This window comes from Bufo bufo, chromosome 1, assembly GCF_905171765.1.
Source record: "Bufo bufo chromosome 1, aBufBuf1.1, whole genome shotgun sequence".
Classification (NCBI taxonomy): Eukaryota; Metazoa; Chordata; class Amphibia; order Anura; family Bufonidae; genus Bufo; species Bufo bufo.
The window spans coordinates 772,724,015-772,742,352 of NC_053389.1; the positions used below are offsets into that span (position 1 = coordinate 772,724,015).

The following is an 18,338-nucleotide window of genomic DNA, read 5'->3' on the forward strand; positions in this document are numbered from 1 at the left end:
GGTGTCACTATGCACCCTGCGGTGCTGAAAAACCCTCTCAACATTGGAGCTGGCCAAGAAAGAATACAGAGAGCATGCTGTGCCAGTTTGGGTCACTGTTTTTAGTCTGCCTTCCCAGAAGTCTATGGGGGTCAGGGAACTGAGTATGCATTGGAAACAGTCAGAGCGTAGACGGGAGGTCTCCACTTGCTGATTTGGCCATATTCTGACACAGCATGTGAAAAAACTGCTCCATAATGTTGAGGAGACAGAACTGCTGGCTGCTAAGTCTTCTGCTGCTTATGGCAGCAGGGGGTGGGTACATTTGTGCGGATGGAGAGGGACCTTCCTTTAAGACACCCTGGCGGCAGGTGTCTGCTTGCCGCAAGCTGCGTACTCCTGATAAAGACGTAATTTTGGCCTCCTATGTTGGAGGGAGGAAGAAACATTCTGCCATTTGCTTTGATAGCAAGGGTCTAAAGGCATGACTTTCCAGTAATGATCAAACTGCTTGATGTCAATGATACGCTTGTCAGTGCGTAAGCAACTGAGCATAGTTTGCCATTCTGGCCAGCATGCCCGAGGAGCCAGTTATTTCTTTCTCTGCCCACCACTAGAGGCGATTGGGTGTCAATGGCCTGGGTCATCATTATCTTCCTGCTCATCCACCAGTGGCAGCTCCTCATCCTCCCCCTTCTTGAGAGTTTCTCTTTGTGAGTCCCCCAAAAGCTACAGGAAATAAAAACACAAAGAGGGGCTCTCCTAGTGTGAATACGCAGGGGCCACGAGAAAGTAATGGGTAAGTGCACCCTACCAAATAGGTGTTGGTGCAGAGCCAGGCACAACACTAGTTAGTGTCTTCTGACCGGGAGAGTAATCAGGATGAAGTGTTCGTTAGCCTGGTGCATCCAAGGAATCCGGAAGAGAAGGTAAGTAAACTGCTGCTCAGGGTTAAGCAAAAATGGCCCACTGCATTGACACATCATAAAAAATAGCTTACGTTTGTGTGTTTAAATTTTTTTTTTTTTTTTTTTTTAATCTTTTTAATTAAGTTTTCAGTTCAGTGCACATTTTTTCATTCAACCTTGAGCAGCAGTTTACTTACCAAAAGCTACAGGGGGGCTGCAAGATACGTTAGCTGTTCTTCACCGTCACCCCCTGCATGAGGAAGACAATGTGAAAGACACCGTACTGCTCATGGATGTGGCCTGACTGCCAAAAAGGGAGACCAGGAGAAGAAGAAACTCTTGTTGCAGTAGATGCCATCTTTGTTTGCCCATGGGATGGGGGTGAGGCTGCTTCATGTGGTTCGATAGAGCTGTGGTGCCTATGTTTGTGTTTGGCCTGCCCATGTCTTATATAACTCTTGCAGAGCTTGCACAGGGCAATGATTCTGTCTTCCAGAAAGCATGGACAAAAAACTGCCAAATGGGAGATACTCATGCAGAGCTAGAAACAGCCGTTTTTGTCTTAGCTCTGTCACGTTTTTGAGCCTAACTCGCCCACCGTGTTAGTGGCATCAACCGTTCCTGAAGTAGATGTGGCAGTTCTTGAGAGGTATCGTTTCCTCTGCTCTTTATTGATGGCCGCTGCACCTACCCTCCTCCTCTGATGTTACCTCCTTTTCCTCAGCACCCTGATCCGCGGGCTCCAAGAGCCTGTCCACCACACAATCATGATTGGCTCTTTTGCCCATCTCACAACTCCCTGCTCAGGCATTTGCCCCAACTGCCACTGTTGCTGCCCCCACCGTCAATACTGTGGGTACTGGTGCCACAATTGCCACCACCACCACAGCTATGTACAGGGTCACCACCTCCTCCTCAGTGTAGTCCAAGCGCTGAATTCTCTGACATGTCTTTAACGGGGAGACTCTCTTGACTGTCTACCATAGGGCATGGTGAGGTTTTCTTGCCACTTCTTAGGAAAAAAAAGGTGTCCACTAGGAAGGGGCAGTAAGAGACTAAGAGGTCTCCACTGAAAGGTTTCTCTGTGGCTGCAAGGAGGAGGAGCAGAAGGAATGTTGTGACCCTGGCTTCCAAGGCACGGTGTCAGATTTAGAAATCACACCATATCGCCCTGCTGCAATTGAGAGGAGTGAGCCTTCCAATCCACAATCTCATCCACTTTTTCCTCAATGATGTTACGCCTTTCGAAGCCAGGGAGAACTGCGACCGACTATTACTACTTCTGGCCAGATAGCTGGTGCTGCTACTACACCCATTATAGCTTGAGAGGACAAAGGCCTGCCCTTGGGTCTTTCGTTTGGAACCCTTTTAGTATTCCTGAAATTTGACCTATTGTACACAGTCACACAAAGTATTGAACGGGTTTCATGTCTGTTTTCTGGAACTTAAAGACAGAGGTGCAATTAGATTGTCCTTCCCTTTCTATAAACACACTGAAGACACTGTTACTGACAAGTTACTTTAGAAATAATGCAGGATCCTGCGGCAATAATGGATTTGGGCCTATTGTCTTATGTGAAAAAAAGCTTTCTACAGTTTAAAACAAAAGTTGTCAACCTACTATGACATTAGTCCACCCTTCCCCCTCACCAACACTTTGAACTGTCTGGAGATGCCCTGTCACAGATTTCAGATTACTATTTCAGGTGTTTTAACTCTGAGATTTAAAATGCTACCCTCTGTATTGTAAAACACCGTAGTGTACACTTGTATCGTTATTTTCCCCCACTAAAAAAACCCTTTGAGCTGTTTTCAATATGCCCTGTAAAATAGTTTGGCCTACTAATTTGGGTGTTTTCAATTAGATTTAAAACCCTTCCCTCTGTATTGTAAAATGGTCTAAAACTTGTGTTGCACACTTGTATTGCTATTTTTCACAAAAAAACATGAATTGTCTGGAGATGCCCCGTCACAAATTTTGGACTACTATTTCCAGTGTTTTCACTCTAAGATTTAAAAACGCTATCCTCTGGATTGTAAAACCATGCGTTATACACTTGCTATTTTTAGGAAAACAAAATCTTTGAATTGTGTGGAGATACTCTGTCCCAGATTTCGTACTATTTTAGGTGTTTTCCCTAAGCGTTAAAAAGCTACACTTTAGATTGTAAAACATGTGTTGCACACTTGTATTGCTATTTTTCTCAAAACAAAAATACCCCTTGATTCTGTTTTCACTGAGAGTTAAAACTCTTACCTCGAATTGTAGAAAATGAGTTTTAAATTTATATTGAGCTTATTCCTCCCACACAACACAAAAATGTATTTCTACAATCAAAGTGATGTTTCAATAGCGCTCCACCCCATTTCACTTAAGTATGGCAGCGGTATCTCAGCAGGACCGCTCAACACTGCTGCGTTAAATAAATGCCATACAACTTGAGTGATACTGCACACTTGCCACCCTAGTTACAGTGTGTGGTAATACCTAATTACAGATATACACGTGAAATGATGGTGGCCTCGGTTTACTTTTATGATGCAGGGTCTTCGTTGCCCACTGTGTGTCTCCTCTGTAGGTATTTTCCAGCTCGCACTATTGCAAATCAGATGTATAGACATCCGCTTTCGCCCCGGCCGCTGGTGGGATGCTGTGCAAAAAACTAAGAAGTTATTGGCTCGCGCTCACATGGAGCACCTAGTGACGTCACTCCTGCAACTACGGATCGTTGCAGGTGCCAAAATTCCTTTGAACGCGTTTCAGACCGCTGCCCTTCCTCAGGGAGAATTGCATGGCTTACTTTGGTGTCCTTTGTGTCTGCTATATAGTGTGATATATCCAGGGTAACATGTTCATTTATTCAAAGGCAAACTATTCTATTTCAGTATTTAGGCCACTGGGTGCCAAGGAGTTCATATTAAATATCCATTTAATTTCAGATTTGGGACATTTCCTTAATGACATCTCCTCCCCTTTCGTTTCTCCTCACTACTTCTATTCCACAAAATGTTGAGCCAGCGAAGTTCCTGCATGGTTTTTTTTATATATGGCGAGATAATGGATGTGCTTTTTTTATTTTTTTTTTTTTTTTTTTTTTTTCTCTCTCCCTGGATGTTATACACACGCTCCCCTATTCTTTTATTTGTCTTTTTTGTTCGACCAACGTATGTTATTATGTAAATTACACCTTGACTATTGCAGGTAATAAATTTTTTGATATTTTTGTTTATATGAACCTTCACTGTTCATTATTTGCTTCTGGACTTTGTTATTGCCAGATTTTTCACATCCAGCACATCTTTTGCAAGGGTAAAAACCACTTAGATGGTTTTCTGTTTTACCATCTTTTGTAATCTTGTTACTTATTGTTATACACTTGTTTGTAGACACCACCATATTCCCTATATTTTTAGCTTTGCGGTATATCAATCTTGGTTCTGCGGGGAATCAGTTCGCCAATTGTTTTATCTTCTTTAAGAATATCCCAATACTTTTTAATAATTTTCTTGAAAAGCATGATGCTTGGCTGGTGTATGGTACAATAATTGGGGGGATTTGTGCTGTTTCCTCTGTTTTTGTTCTTTCAGACTCCCTTTCCTCCAGCATTGTTTGTCTATTTAATCGACCTATTTCTATCCTATGTTTTATTATTTTTTTTCTTTTGATTTATAGCCCTTGGATTCAAGTTTCATTTGCATTAATTCTAGCCTCTTTTTTTTTTTTTTTTTTTTTTTTTTTTCTTTTTCTTTGTGGCAAGTGGCAGCTCTCCATTGCAATAAAGCTATTAGCATCAGTTGCTTATTCAAAAGTCTTGGTGCATAATTTATCTCCCTCAATGTATATTGTAAGATCTAAAAAGTGCATTTCTTGTTTGCTGTACTTATTTCTGTTCAAATTGGAAAAAAAAAAAATATGTTTTTGCAGGATAGCTGCTTTTGAAGTTCTTCAGCAGCTGTGTTATAAGGCAGTAACTACAGCTAGAAGGCACTGCCAGGCACCTTCAAGCCTACCTCCTCAAGCCTAATTCCTGCTTAAAAGCTTCCCCCCTGCCTTTCCCTATTCTACAAAATTCTTCTTCTTTCTAGCCTTTACCATTCACTGTTCCTGATACTGGAATAGAAGCTTGATATGTGAATGTACACTGTACCTCATTCACAGACCAACACAGAATTAAGTTTAGCAACATTCTGCAAGGACACCTCCCTATCTACAGCAGCACTTATTGGCTCATCCAAGCTGTCTGTCAGTCTATGAGCCAATCAGGGCAAGCCCCCCCCCACTTCCCTCTCAGGGTCATGTGAACAAACTTCTTCCTACCTCATGATTTTCCCCTTTTGACATGTGTCATAAAATGGCACTGTGCACCGTTATACTAGATTAATCTGAAGCCAACCTAAGGATCTTCAGATTTATCTGGTGGACAAATTTGGAAAGTTTGTAACTAACCTAGTTAGTTCGCTCATATTTAGTGCAGACTAATTATACTTCTCAATTACATATAGCCATGACCCAAAACAAAAAACACACAACAGAATTGAAATTTTTTAAGTTTTATTTTATTACACTTCTCACAATATACAAAATATATCTACATAGTTATATACATATTTACCTTAGGAATTTGCTTTATTTCTTTAGTTTTGACTCTAGGCAGAATATTTTACATAGTCGCCAAACATCACACAATTTTTGATAGGTTTGGTCTTCGCATATGGGATAAAGGTGCCTTTTAGGTTGACTGCAACCCCTCCACTCCCTATAGGTACAACCCTGCTGTTCAGTGATCTACTCTAACACATTTTTATGTGGATCCATGGAAGGTCTCTTGTAAGACCACCACAGGTTAAAACATATTTAAGTTAGAACAATATAAAGTTTCTGTAATGTCCTCTCAATGACATCCACATTCTTCAACAATCATATCTTCATGGTGCTTCAAGACCACTTTTCTGTCTTCATACCTCAGCATAAATTATGGGCTCATCTTCACTGAGCTACACAAGGAGCAATCAATCTCTATCTGGATGGTAAAATTTTACCAAACTCTAAAGAAATTAAAGAAAAAATATTATTTTATCAAGAAATGGTAATTTCTTATGACAATATAAATGTAACAGTAAAATTTAATAATTGTCAAGTAAATGTATAGGAAAAAAAGTAATAATTACTTTTTAAATATAAGCATAGTTGGTTGGCTTGAAGATCGTGCTCAGGGGGATGCTGACAGGCTCCTTCACATCTGTTTTCCATTGAATTACTTATAAAGATTGGATGGGGAGTTCTGGCCATAATACATGCATTGCATTGCATTTTTACCTTTCTTAAATCTTCTAGTACCAGACGTTGGGGTAATCACATATATGAGACCTAAAACACTTAGCTGTATGTGTCTTCAATAGTTATTGAAAAAACAGGAACAAATAAACATACAAAAATGATCATAATATAATAAATAAAGACTTACTTTTGGCAGAGAGGGCTTAGAATGCTGTCAGAATCTTGAAAGACTTTGTGTTCCAGTCTGAGTAGATCTGTTGTGGTTCCTCCTAGTAAGGACCTGATAGAGCTGCATCATGAAGGGAGAGTACTTCATATTCTGAGAGTCCTGTGCTTCCATGCAGACTGGATGAATTCTTTAAACCAAGGTTTGAATTTGAAGAGGAATCCATGTTTGTTTCCCTGGTAGAGAGGAAGCATTACCAGAACCATGGAGAGTATTGTGAAGTTTAGAATGGAGGTCCAACCAAGACATATCTACACAGGTATTCGTAATGTTTCTCAAGAGATATTGCTCAGGAACATCTTCAGAGGATGGGGAGACCAGACAATCTATCCTAGTCCACAATCATGTCTATTCTTCTGCACAAAGGTCTTCCATCTTCAATTGGTTTGATGGTAAAGTTGGCCATAATCGTGCCATGGCATTGCATTTTTTTACCTTTCTTAAATCTTCTAGTACCAGACGTTGGGGTCATCACAGATTTAGAAGACTCGACTGTCTGGATGAGGTTGGGGTATCCAAAGAGGTTAGTAGAAGGAGTGTCCTTGAAAAAAAAACACCAACACAACTCTTTCTGTTGTCACTTCTGTACAGCTGATTTCTTGACCATTCATGGACATACCCTTGGCCATCAAGTCTTTTTGATTTAATTAGAATGTTTTTCTTCATGGAAATAGGATTGCATCATTCTGGTGATATTGACAATCTTCAAACTCGATCCGCTTACACTACTAAGGTCAACTTTCATTGACCCCAAAAAGATCTTCTCTTTGCCTTCTTTACTATTATACAAACCCGATTCCAAAAAAGTTGGGACACTATACAAATCGTTGAATAAAAACTGAATGCAATTGATGTGGGGGTGCCAACTTCTAATATTTTATTCAGAATAGAACATAAATCACGGAACAAAAGTTTAAACTGAGAAAATGTACCATTTTAAGGGAAAAATATGTTGAATCAGAATTTCATGGTGTCAACAAATCCCAAAAAGTTGGGACAAGGCCATTTTCACCACTTGTGTTGCATCTCCCCCTTGTTCTTACAACACTCAACAGATGTCTGGGGACCGAGGAGACCAGTTTCTCAAGTTAGAAAATTGGAATGCTCTCCCATTCTTGTCTAATACAGGCCTCTAACTGTTTCAATCGTCTTGGGCCTTCTTTGTTGCACCTTCCTCTTTATGATGCGCCAAATGTTCTCTATAGGTGAAAGATCTGGACTGCAGACTGGCCATTTCAGTACCCCCGGATCCTTCTCCTACGCAGCCATGATGTTGTGAATGATGCAGAATGTGGTCTGGCATTATCTTGTTGAAAAAATGCAGGGTCCTCCCTGAAAGAGATGATGTCTGGATGGGAGCATATCTTGTTCTAGAACCTGAATATATTTTTCTGCATTGATGGTGCCTTTCTCGACATGCAAGCTGGCCCATGCCACTCGCACTCATGCAACCCCATACCATCAGAGATGCAGGCTTTCTGAATTGAGCATTGATAACAACTTGGGTTGTCCTTGTCCTCTTTGGTCCGATGACCTGGCGTCCCAGATTTCCAAAAAGAACTTCGAATCGTGACTCGTCTGACCACAGAACAGTCTTCCATTTTGCCCACGTCAGTTTTAGATGATCCCTGGCCCAGTGAAAACGCCTGAGCTTGTGGATCATGCTTAGAAATGGCTTCTTCTTTGCCACTGTAGAGTTTCAGCTGGCAACGGCGGATGGCACGGTGGATAGTGTTCACTGACAATGGTTTCTGGAAGTATTCCTGAGGCCCATTCTGTGATTTCCTTTACAGTAGCATTCCTGTTTGTGGTGCAGTGTCGTTTAGGGCCCGGAGATCACGGGCATCCAGTGTGGTTTTACGGCCTTGACCCTTACGCACAGAGATTGTTCCAGATTCTCTGAATCTTCGGATGATGTTATGCACAGTTGATGATGATAGATGCAAAGTCTTTCTGCGCACATTGTGGGAATTGGTGATCCTCTACCCATCTGGCTTCTGAGAGACACTGCCACTCTGAGAAGCTCTTTTTATTCCAAATCTTTTTTTGTTGCCAATTGACCTAATTAGTGTTAATTGGTCTTCCAGATCTGCGTTATGCTCAAATTTACTTTTTCCAGCCTCTTATTGCTACTTGTCCAAACTTTTTTGGGATTTGTTGACACCGTGAAAATTGAATCAACGTATTTTCCTTTAAAATGATACATTTACTCGGATTAAACGTTTGATCTGTCATCTACGTTCTATTAAAAATAAAATATTGACATTTGCCATCTCCACATCATTGCATTCAGTTTTTATTCACAATTTGTTTAGTGTCCCCAACGTTTTTGGAATCCGGTTTGTAGATGTCAAGGGTCACATCTCTAATTCTCTCAGGAGAAAAGGCTGTATCCTCAACTCTAACCAATTGTATTTTCATTGTTGCTTGTGACAGAAGACATATCAAAGATAAAACCCAGTGATCGGTCAGTTCAGAGCAATCTGAAAGCAATAAAAGAAAACTAAGGTCAACAACTGTGCTCTATAATCAATAGTTTTGCCAAATATAATGCATTCAATGTATAGTATGTAAGGTAGGAATTGATCAACATCTCTACTACAGGGTACCAATTATGAGACCTAAAACACTTAGCTGTATGTGTCTTCAATAGTTATTGAAAACCAGGAACAAATTAAACATACAAAAATGATCATAATATAATAAATAAAGACTTACTTTTGGCAGAGAGGCTTAGAATGGTGTCAGAATCTTGAAAGACTTTGTGTTCCAGTCTGAGTAGATCTGTTGTGTTCTCTCCTAGTAAGGACCTGATAGAGCTGCATCATGAAGGGAGAGTACATCATATTCTGAGAGTCTGTGCTTCATGCAGACTGGATGAATGCAGACTGGATAAATTCTTTAAACCAAGGTTTGAATGTTGAAGAGGAATCCTTGTTTGTTCCCTGGTAGAGAAGAAGGCATTACCAGAACCATGGAGAGTATTGTGAAGTGTAGAATGGAGGTCAACCAAGACATATCTACACAGGTATTCTGTTAATGTTTTCTCAAGAGATATTGCTCAGAACTTCTCAGAGGATGATATGAGGTTTTGAGGGTTCTCTTCTAACTTATATACATATGGATCAAAAGCCTCTATCCTTAACACCTTTGACTCTTTTCATGTATGTAAACACAACCAAAGTCAAGGCCCCAATAGACACTTCTATTATGTAAATGAGGCAAGTCGTTAGGTTATATAAGTACCTGTTTATACCCAGCAAATTCTCCTTTAATGTATGTTTAAACAGAAACTCTGTTTGAGAATCCATAAGTAATGTTTTTTATGAAGGGCACACCACGGCTAATAAGTTTTAGCTTTTGCAATAATGATGTCATAATATTTATAAATATGAATTAAATCTATTTATCCCTCTATACTTAATTTATCTTTCTAATCTCTCTAGATCTATCAATTCATTTATCTCATGTCTTTCTATCCATATGTACCTAATATATCTATCTTATCTTTTATCAATTTTTCCTATCTCTCATATCTGTATATATAGAGATTATATCTCATCTATCTTCATCTGTCTTTCATATCAATATTATATATATTCTATGTTTTTTATCTATTATCTACCTATATTTACTTCTTCTATCTATTTCTCTTTTTTTCTATCTTTATCTATCTACCTACCTCATAAGTACTCACCAACTTTGTAGACCTGTTTACATGAAGATTAGGGATAAGCGAATCGACTTTGGATGAAACATCCGAATCGATTCGCATAATTACTTTGAATACTGTATGGAGCAAGCGCTCCTTACAGTATTAGAACTGTATTGGCTCCTAGGAGCCAGTGTTATCACTTCGCGAAGTCTATGAGACTTTGTGTAATTTCACAAAATAATTTCTACAGTAAAACAATGTTTCGGTTCCAAGTGGCTCTGTACCAGTGTTCAAAGTATTGTGCAAATCCCTTATGAAGATATATTACTTTGATGAGTTTATCAGAGTGTGTAGCTGCACAAAGTGTATTGTGCCTTTCTAACACTTCTATAAACTTTGATCTTCCCACTTCAAATAATGTATTTCTATCTGAATAGTACAATCCACTGAACTCATTGTTTGCCCAAGTAACACTTCTATATCTTAGGTGTCATTTTGTTTTACCCCAGAGGTGTGGATGTTACAGTAACACCTACAGTAAGATTTTACTGGCAAGATGAGATGTGATAAGATTATCATATGCTATTCAAGAATTTAGTTTCTATAATGTTTTTTTGTTAATGTCATTTGCAATATTTATCATCTATCTTTCCTTTATTTATCTTTTTCTACTTTTTTTAATCTCCGTCTTTCTGTCCAACTCTACCCTATAGATATAAAGATACACTAGATATATCTCTATGGTTATCTATCTTGACTATGTTTATCTATCTCTCTTACTCATATCTGTTTATATTTATTTTTGCTTATCTATCTCTAACTGTCGTAAGCAAATGGAGGCGGTAAGTATGATTTCATTTTTTTAAATGTTAATTTTACTCTCAAATGCCACGATCATGTATGAATGCGGCATCTGAGTGATACAATGATGGTGAGCGGTGCAATTGCATCTCCCTGTCATTGCACCCACTACTTACAAAAAAAATGCAATTCGTGACAAAATAATTTATCAGGAAGCAAATTTATTTTATTTTATTTGGTGAAGCGGCCAAATAAAATTTTCAAAAACGTTGCTTATCTCTAATGTCTATCTACCAATTTGCAATAATGTCATTATTTTTGAATGATACATTCTTATTACACTTTCTCAAAATACATTTAGCCAACTAAGAGAGTCCATAGGCCTAACTAACTGGGACAAAGTCCTCAAAAATAAAAATACAGCCACAAAACCCTGCTGTTCAGTGCTATACTCCAAAGCATTTCTGTGTGGATCCATGGAAGGTCTCTTGTAAGACCACTACAGGTTAAAACATATTTAAGTTAGAACAATATAAAATTTCTGTTACGTCCTCTCAATGACCTCCACATTCTTCAACAATCATATCTTCATGGTGCTTCAAGACCACCTTTCCGTCTTCATAAATCAGCATAGATAATGGGCTAATTTTTTCTGGGCTACACGAGGAGCAATAAACTCTATCTGGATGGTAAAATCTTACCAAACTAAAGAAATTAAAGAAAAAATATTATTTAATCAAAAAATTGTAATTTCTTATGACAATATAAATGTAACAATAAATTTTAATAATTGTCAAGTAAAAGTATAGAAAAAAGTAATACCTTTTAATGTAAGCATGGTTAGTTGGCTTGAAGATTGTGCTCAGGGGGATGTGGCAGGCTCCTTCACATCTGTATGCACTGAACTTATTGGGATAGACTATCTGGTCTCCCCATCCAATCTTTTCACAGTCCACAATGATTTCTCCTCTTCTACATAAAGGTCTTCCATCTTCAATAGGTTTGATGGTAAAGTTGGCCATGATCATGCCATGCATTGCATTTCTACCTTTCTTAAATCTCCTAGTACTGGAAGCTGGCGTCATCACCTATTTAGACGACTCGACTGTCTGGATGAGGTTGGAATATCCGTAGAGATATAACACAACTCTTTCCATCGACTGTTCTGTACAGTTGTTTTCCTTGACCATCCTTGGACATTCCCTTGTCCTTCAGGTCTTCATCATTAGAATGTTTTTTCTGGAAGGAATCAAGATTTTCATCATTCTGGTGATATTGACAGTCTTCAAACTCGATCTGCATTCACTACTAAGGTCAACTTTCATTGACCCCAAAAATATTTTTCTCTTTTGCCTTCTTCACTATGATAGATGTCAAGGGTCATATCTTGGATTCTCTTAGAAGAAAGCTGTATCCGCAACTCTGCCAATTGTATTTCATTGTTGCTTGTGACTGAAGATATATCAAAGGATAAAACCCAATTATTTGTCAGTTGTGAGCCACCTGAAAGCAATAAAAGAAAAGTAAGTTCAACAACTGTGGTATATGATCAATAATTTTGCCAAATATAATGCATTCAATATTATATTTATTTAAGGTAGGAATTGGTCAACATCTCCTCTACAGGGTACCAATTATGAGACATAAAACACTTAGCTATAGTTGTCTACAATATAGAAAAAATAGGAACAATTAAACATATAAAAATTCTTAATATAATCAATAAATACTTGCTTTTGGCAGAGAGTCTTAGAATGGTGTCAGAATCTTGAAGAACTGAGTGTTCCAGGCTGGATAAATCTGGATTTGATAGAGCTGCATCATGAAAGGAGATTACTTTATGTTCTGGGAATCTGTCCTTCCATGTAGACTGGATGAAGTCTTTAAGCCAATGTTTGAATGTTGAAGGGGAATACTTGGTAGAGAAGAAGGCATTCCTAGAACAATGGAGAGGATTGTGAAGTGTAGAATGGAGGTCAACCAAGACATATCTACACATGTATTCTTTAATGTTTCCCAAGAGATGTTGCTAAGAACTTCTCCAAGGATGAGGTCTTGATGGTTCTCTAAACTTTTTATATTTCTATGGATCAAAAGCTTCTATCTTAACACCTTTTTGACCTTTCATCTATGTAAACACAACAAAGGTCAAGGCCATAATAGACACATCTATTATGTAAATGAGGCAAGTCATTAGGTGACATAAGTACCTGTTTTATTCAAGCAAATTCTCCTTTTAATGTCTATAAAACAAACTGTGAGATCGGTTATTGGACGGCTCCACCGGATACCACAGTGGTTTGAGGTGCAACTGCTGTGACTCACCCAGTCAGTAATAAAAAATCTTAGATACTGTAATAGCAGGCACTCTCTGATTTGGAGTCACATATTGCTTATATTGATTTACACAGATGATGATGGGTTATCAATATATTGGAATCACAGGATAAAAAGTATACAAATACTTAGTACGACAATGTAAAGCTAATAAATATTGATAAAATGGATAATAAGCAGTCTCAAATAGAAATAAATAGATGAAAGATAAAAAGATTATAAAAAAAGAAACCAAAAAAATAGCTCCAAGTGTCCCTTGATCTGCAGAAAAAATGGTGTACAAAATAGTAAATCACTCTTGCACATATAGTCCTTTCATTGGAGAAAGTAATATAATCTCGATTGTTATAATATTCGCTGGCAAATTTTCAGGTTGTAGCTGATCTGAATTTATAAATCCAAGTACAGGTCTTAATAGATGCTGGTATAAAGTTAAAATTGTGTACAATAAATATTCAGAAGACCCTCCTGTCGATTAATACCGTGTCAGAGGGAGTCTGTTAAGGAACTTGCGTGCAGGGTGTATATTTTCGTGTAGCTTGTGCCTTAACGTGGCGTCCCGCGTCTTCTTCGGCACCTAAAATCGCTTACCTCTTTTTGTTCTCCCCTACGCAGCTCTTTCAATTGTTGATCGATTGTAGCCTTACCCGGAAGTGGGATGCCGAGGCCTAGTCTGGGTAAGGCTACAATCGATCAACAATTGAAAGAGCTGCGTAGGGGAGAACAAAAAGAGGTAAGCGATTTTAGGTGCCGAAGAAGACGCGGGACTCCGCGTTAAGGCACAAGCTACCTGAAAATATTCACCCTGCACGTAAGTTCCTTAACAGACTCCCTCTGATATGGTATTAATCGACAGGAGGGTCTTCTGAAAATTTAGAAAAGATGACTGGGCACACCTAAGATATTTAGTAGCTAATGTTTATTGGTACTGAAGTATAAAATGTACATCCCCCTATTGGATTCGCAACGTATCATTTAATAATTAAAAATACTACCTCTAAATAGAGCAATAATCAAGGCAGATGTTCTGCGTATTCTGTGGCCGAGGTGCAGCTGAATTGGTCACTCACTATTGATATTGTGACCCAACAGCCTCACTTCAAACCCAACATAGACAGAAATTCTGAATGGATAAAATGTGAATACAAACGGAAATATAGCGATAAATTAGCAATAGAACGCAATGTTAATAATGCTTGTTGAGTGACAATAGAATATAAAATATATAATATAGAATATATAGGAATTCACTTGCCCTAAAAGAGTCCAGATATAGTGAAGTCCCACAAGCGCTAGTTGCCAATTTGGAATAGAAAAATGATGCTATAGAGTAAATTTGCAATAGTCAAATATAATGATACTTTGCTCCGTCACTGACTCAGCGGCGTCCCGCTTTCAGTCAGGAAGGAATCCAGCAATGGGCAGTAGTTAGTAAAGGAACACTCTTACCGATGTTGGAGGGATCTCACAGGTAAGAGAAACCTCTGCCATCTATCGGAACTTTGCTCCCGATTTTCTTGTTGCGGTCAGGTGAATCCCGCAGTTAGTGGTATGGATCACCTGTTAGCAGTTGGATTTACTGCACGAGGTCCCGCTTGTTTGGATCTGGATGAGATATCCCAGCTTTTCGGGTAAAAGTTTCAGACCGGCTGTATTTCGTAAGGCGGCTCAGAGTTGTTCCTTAATAAATTCAATGCGGTGCACTCGCATAGAGTATATACTTGGGGGGTCAGACCAGACGCGTTTCGGGGTTAGAGTATCCCCTTCCTCAGTGGCTTGAGCCCCTTTTTTTCAGCAGCAGGGTGACGCTGCAAGACTGTGAGCACCCTGGTTGGTGTATCAACCATCCTGTGCATCCAACTAATATATTACAATGTCTTCTGAAAATTTATTGTGCACAATTTTAACTTTATACCAGCATCTATTAAGACCTGTACTTGGATTTATAAATTCAGATCAGCTACAACCTGAAAATTTCCCTATCTTCTCTATTTTTCTTTCTATCTTTATCTCTCTATGATCTATCTATCCACCTCATGAGTACTCGCCAACTTTGTAGACCCGTTTACATGAAGATTAGGGATGAGCGAATCGACTTTGGATGAAACATCCAAAGTTGATTTGCAGAATACTTTGAATACTGTACGGAGCAAGCGCTCCATACAGTATTAGATTGTATTGGCTCCCATGAGCCGGAGTTATTAGTTCGTGAAGTCTCGTGAGACTTCATGTAATAACTTACCAAATTAATTTGTACTGTAAAACAACATTTCCAGATCTGTTTCGTTTCCTTGTGGCTCTGTACAGTATTCAAAGTATTGTGCAAATCCCTTCTGAAGATATATTACTTTGATGAGTTTATCAGAGTCTTGCCCAGCTTATGGTTGGCTCTTCCTGAGTATATAAGGCATCCTGATCAGAAGGAGGGTGCCTGAGATTTAGGTTGTTCTAGTGTCTAGTAAGCAGCAAAGGTGTGCTCTCTTGTCTGACTACCTGTAATGTCTGTAGGTAGGGACAGACAAGGACACATAGCCATAATCTAGAACCCAGGCTGCTTTCCCTACCTACTTGTGGTCTAAGCCCTACTTGGCAAAATCGCAAATTGGACGACGGTCTCTACTCTACATAAGTCAAGTGATGGATAAACACCAACAAACACAGTGTTCAAAGTATTGTGCAAATCCCTTATGAAGATAAACTCATCAAAGTAATATATCAGTGTGTACCTGCACATAGTGTATTGTGCCCTTCTAACAATTATAAAAACTTTGATCTTCCACTTCAAATAATGTATTTCTATCTGAATAGTACAATTCTCTGAACTCATTGTTTGCCCAGTAACACTTCTATATCATAGGTGTCAGTTTTGTTTTACCCCAGAGGTGTGGATGTTACAGTAACACCTACAGTAAGATTTTACTGGCAAGATGCTTATTGGATAAGATTATCATATGTTTTGAAGAATTTAGTTTCTGTAGTGTTTGTTCTGTCATTTGCAATATTTATCTATCTATCCTTATTTATCTTTTCTATCTATTTTTTTATATCATGTCTTTCTGTGTGTGTATGTGTGTGTGTGTGTGTGTGTATATGTATGTGTATGTATATATGCGCACTACATCGAATGACCAGTGTGGGTGATCATGTGATCGGAATCCCCAGGAAGGTCCTGCGACATGCGCATTGGTATGTCTGAGACGCCGTGACCCATGTGTTCTGACTCCATCGCACACTCCTGTGATCTAACTCATCATTCTACTGAGGTACACCTGCACATTTTTGGTTATTATAATGGCATACACCTGAATTAATCATGATTGTTAGTAAAGTATTTTGTCTGTACACTGTACGTTGGATTTGATACAGGTATCGTTTGCACTGTAACACTGTATGTAATTTCATGAAATGCTATTTTGTATTGATAACACTGTTGTTGTCAGTTTTTTAATACATCACTTTAAATGCTTGTAATTTACTCATTGATTGTTTAATTATGTCAATGTGTTTAAATATGTACTGTGCACTGCCCACAATGTCACTGCTTGAGAAAAATCCCATTGAGAGGATTGAAACGTCGCATGCTTGGTGATTAAAGCTTCTTTTACTTCTTCACTACTCGGATGTGCTGCGGAGTTCATTTATTCTATATTGTTTGGAGGTGGATCGCCGACTCAGCCGCTGGCACTCCGTCTGTACCTTTCAGACAGTGGTGCTGCCCACATTCCTTGGTCTGTAGATAGATAGATAGATAGATAATAGAGAGAAAGATAGAAAGAAAGAAAAATAGATAGGAAAGATAAAGATAGATAATAAAAGAAAGATAAATAAATATTGATAGATAGATAGAAATACAAGAAAGACAAATGTAGGTTGATAGATAATAGATAAGAAACAAAGATAAATATAAAAAGAGAGATAGATAGATAGATATGAGAGACAGATGAAGATAGATCAGAAAGATAGATAGATAGATAGATAGATAAAGAAGAAAGATATATATATATAAATAGACAGATATGAGAGATAGAAAAATAGATAAAAAAAATGAAAAGATAGATATTTAGGTAGATATGGATAGAAAGACATGAGATAGATAGATGAGATAGATACATTGATTGATAGATAGATATAGAAAGATTAGAAAGATAAATTAAGTATAGAGAGATAAATATTAATTAATATTTAAAATATTATGACATCATTATTGCAAAAGCTACAATTGAATAGCCGTGTGCACTTCCTAAAAACCTTTACTTTTGGATTCTCAAACAGAGTTTCTGTTTTACAGACATTAAAGGAGAATTTGTTTGTATAAACAGGTACTTATGTCGCCTAACGACTTGCCTCATTTACATAATAGAAAAAGTGTCTATTGTGGCCTTGACCTTTGTTGTGTTTACATAGATGAAAGGTCAAAGGTGTTAAGATAGAGGCTTTTGATCCATGGATATATAAGTTAAGAGAACACTCAAGACCTCATATCATTCTTGGAGAAACTATGAATTAACACATGTGGAATTATATACATAACAAACAAGTGTGAAACAACTGAAAATATGTCATATTCTAGGTTCTTCAAAGTAGCCATCTTTTGATTACTGCTTTGCACACTCTTGGCATTCTCTTGATGAGCTTCAAGAGGTAGTCCCCTGAAATGGTTTTCACTTCACAGGTGTGCCCTGTCAGGTTTAATAAGTGGGATTTCTTGCCTTATAAATGGGGTTGGGACCATCAGTGGTGTTGAGAAGTCAGGTGGATACACAGCTGATGGTCCTACTGAATAGACTGTTAGCTGCTTTTTTCTTGCCATAATACAAATTCTAAGTAAAGAAAAACGAGTGGCCATCATTACTTTAAGAAATGAACGTCAGTCAGTCAGCCGAAAAATTGGGAAAACTTTGAAAGTAAGGGCTATTTGACCATGAAGGAGAGTGATGGGGTGCTGCGCCAGATGACCTGGCCCCCACAGTCACCGGACCTAAACCCAATCGAGATGGTTTGGGGTGAGCTGGACCGCAGAGTGAAGGCAAAAGAGCCAACAAGTGCTAAGCATCTCTGGGAACTCCTTCAAGACTGTTGGAAGACCATTTCAGGGGACTACCTCTTGAAGCTCATCAAGAGAATGCCAAGAGTGTGCAAAGCAGTAATCAAAGC

The 18,338-nt window shown here is 38.4% G+C and overlaps 2 pseudogenes; both read right to left on the minus strand.

Annotated features, from left to right (window-relative positions):
• Positions 1-6,692: 6,692 nt before the first annotated feature.
• On the minus strand, positions 6,693-10,166 carry LOC120987546 (annotated as a pseudogene).
• Positions 10,167-11,401: 1,235 nt separating this feature from the next.
• LOC120987562 lies at positions 11,402-12,846 on the minus strand (annotated as a pseudogene).
• Positions 12,847-18,338: the final 5,492 nt, after the last annotated feature.